Here is a 3,222-nt window from a genome sequence, read left to right as displayed (position 1 = left end):
GTTTCGGGAATTCCATTCCTCATCAGTAACCCTGAACACAAGTTAACCAAAGAAAGATAAGCTGGATCTATATCACAGTGAATAGTATCAAACATACCGTTGGTGTGAACGTGCTTTGTAGTCATTATGGAGAAAACCTCTACACTGGATTACTAAGTTTATTTATTATATCTGCTATTGTGCGGCTATGTAATGTGAAGAACTGAATAGTGGCCAATGACACTTTTTTTTCATTTCACCAATCCAATGTACAGGTTTTTCTCATGGTGACTACAAAGCACGTTCACACCAACAGTATGTTTGCGTGTAGCACTAATGTAACAGTTCAGTGAGTCGATTTTCAAGAATTAAACTCTGTTTACCTAAATAAGGAAGACATTAATATAGGGGGCATTTAGATAGAGTCATCCGTTTAGTATTCCAAAGATATTGAGTTTCTCATTCAAAAAAACGCGAGTGTTGGTTTTGAGACAAAGGCCGAGATAACCATTCATTTTCTGAAGAATAAGATGTAAAAAGTTTATTTCATTGTGTAGACTGTGGAGTGAGGGAAGGAAAATAAATTTTAGAAGCTCCAGTTAGTAAACAGGTGATCAGGTTACGTTTGTAGTTTAGAAGGAGATAAACTATTGAAGCGGGTGTAGACGCCAATGACGTTTTTCTTACGGTAAGTAGACGTAGAAAAACCGTTAGCTTCACGGTTTATAAGGATGTCTAGGATTGTTTGTTTGTTATGGATTATCGCGCAAAGCTACACGAGGGCTATCTGCGCTAGCCGTCCCTAATTTAGCAGTGTAAGACTAGAGGGAAGGCAGCTAGTCATCACCACCCACCGCCAACTCTTGGGCTACTATTTTACCAACGAATAGTGGGATTGATCGCCACATTATAACGCCCCCACGGCTGAAAGGGCGAGTATGTTTGGTGTGACGGGGATTCGAACCCTAACCACCTGACCATGCCGGGCAGGATGTCTAGGAAAGATAGACCGTAGTTTCATAAGTGAAATTTATGTAGGAGTGACAAGAGTTTAAATAGTTTAGAAATCTGAGTTCATGATCTTTAGAATGAAATATAACAAAAGTATCGTCAACGTACCTTCTGCAGTGAACGAGTATGAATTCAACTGGACAGTTGTGAAGCCATGATTGTTCTTTACGTGTAAAAAACACAAAAACCGGTCGTTTTTTGGCACAATATAAGGTACGATTAGTTTCGGTAACATACTAACCCTGATAATGATAACAGTCTTATCAAAACTAGTCGGCTGTAACTAATAATATAGATTTTTCTGTAACTGATAATAAAGATCTTACATTTTGCTATGCCAAAAGAAAACGTCGAATTTTGTGTTGTTGTTGTTTTTGAAGTAAAGCACAAAGCTACACAATGGGCTATCTGTGCTCTGCCCACCACGGGTATCGAAACCCGGATTCTAGCGTTGTAAGTCCGCAGACATACCGCTGTGCTACTGGGGGGCCGAATTTTGTGTTTTTCTACTCTTAATATGGTAGCATAATACGCTTTAAAAGAAATTACCGTGGTTGTTCGTTGCGACAGAGATGGCGTTAGCTAAGGTCCAGCCGAGGGCTGATTCCCCACAGACCGTTGATTGTTTGTTGTGACACAGAAGGCGTTAGCTAAAGTCGAGTCGAGGGGTGTTCCCCCACAGCAACCCGTGATTGTTTGTTGTGACACAGAAGGCGTTAGCTAAGATCGAACCGAGGGGTGATCCCCCACAGCAACCCGTGATTATTTGTTGTGGCACAGAAGGCGTTAGCTAAGGTCGAGCCGAGGGGTGTTCCCCCACAGCAACCCGTGATTGTTTGTTGTGACACAGAAGGCGTTATTTAAGGTCGATCCGAGGGGGTGATCCCCTACAGCAACGCCATCAATTCGGGCCAAAAATAATCATTGATCAGAAAGTCACTTTCGGTGATAGATGCTCCGAGCAAGGAGTTATTTAAGTTGTTGAGTATTGAAACCATTTACTAGCTGCAAATCATTTTTGAAAAGATTAGATTAGAGACAGATTTTGATTGGTTCATTAACGGGATTGTTGGTAAAAAAGTGAAGTTCTATTAAAGTTAGCCATATAGTAAACTACTTGGACACGAAGCGAGATGACGTAATTAACGAAAGAGAATGAGTAGTCAACTCTTAAAGTTGTTGGCAAGTGGTTGGAGTAAGGAGATTGGAAGAAAGTATAGGCCTAGTGTGTATATTTGATTTGTTTACTGTAAAAAAAGCCACATAATATACCGGCTCAGAAGCCACAAAGGTAAATTTAATCAAAAGTTGTTTAGGAGATAATATTTGACTTAAAGGATGCGTCGAACGTTTAATTCTCGTTGAAGGGTAAAGCTAAGAACTTCTGTGTTAAGTGGTCTAAATTTAGAGGTCAGGTCTTGTTTCTGTAATATCGTTTTTTATCTATAAGAGCAATTACATCACCTTTGTCAAGACGGGTTACAATGATGTCAGCATTGTTTCCAAGTTCCTTCTGGTACATGCGCGCGCAGCACAGAGTTTGTCGGAGGAATCAGCAGACGTGAGTTTGGAGGAGGGGAAGTTGTATAATGTGGACAGGGCTATTTTTCTTTTGTTAACTTTTGTTAATAGTTAATTGGATTTCTAAAGGCTGAATGCTCAAGATTTAAAGGTTTCTTGGGCATCCCGTGAGCTTATTCAAAAGAGACAGGATGATCGGTATATATGTGTGTGTTTGATAGTTCGGAAACAAGATGGGATTAAGAACTTTGGCAAGAGCTCGTTTACACGTCTCGCTGAGGAAGACAGATCTATAATTAAAAATGACTTTACCAAAATCAGAATCATAGTAACACCTGAAGTATTGTGTCTTCTTTGTTTGGTGTTCCGGAAAGTGACTTTACCAAGATCAAAATCGTAGTAACACCTGAAGTATTGAGTCTTATTTGTTTGGTGTTCCGGAAAGTGACTTTACCAAGATCAAAATCGTAGTAACACCTGAAGTATTGAGTCTTATTTGTTTGGTATTCCGGAAAGTGACTTTACCAAGATCAAAATCGTAGTAACATCTGAAGTATTGAGTCTTATTTGTTTGGTGTTCCGGAAAGTGACTTTACCAGGATGAAAGCACATTCCTGTGGGAGCCCCAAGTTCTGATGTTAAGACCCATAAAATCACCATCAGAGAACCTTATGTCAGGAATAAGATGAAGAAAGGAACGTGAGATAAGAA

At 39.8% G+C, this 3,222-nt stretch overlaps 1 protein-coding gene and 1 long non-coding RNA gene across 5 annotated transcripts in view; one reads left to right on the top strand and one right to left on the bottom strand.

Annotated features, from left to right (window-relative positions):
- Positions 1-3,222, bottom strand: part of LOC111085959 — a 38,716-nt gene that overhangs the window by 7,954 nt on the left and 27,540 nt on the right. The window lies entirely within an intron of this gene.
- LOC111085958 (transmembrane protein FAM155B-like) overlaps positions 1-3,222 on the top strand; it is a 74,974-nt gene that overhangs the window by 44,366 nt on the left and 27,386 nt on the right. The gene's annotated exons all lie outside the window — the stretch shown is intronic.

The sequence above is a fragment of the Limulus polyphemus genome, unplaced genomic scaffold, assembly GCF_000517525.1.
Source record: "Limulus polyphemus unplaced genomic scaffold, Limulus_polyphemus-2.1.2 Scaffold738, whole genome shotgun sequence".
Classification (NCBI taxonomy): domain Eukaryota; kingdom Metazoa; phylum Arthropoda; class Merostomata; order Xiphosura; family Limulidae; genus Limulus; species Limulus polyphemus.
This window is presented reverse-complemented; position numbering and strand designations above follow the sequence as displayed.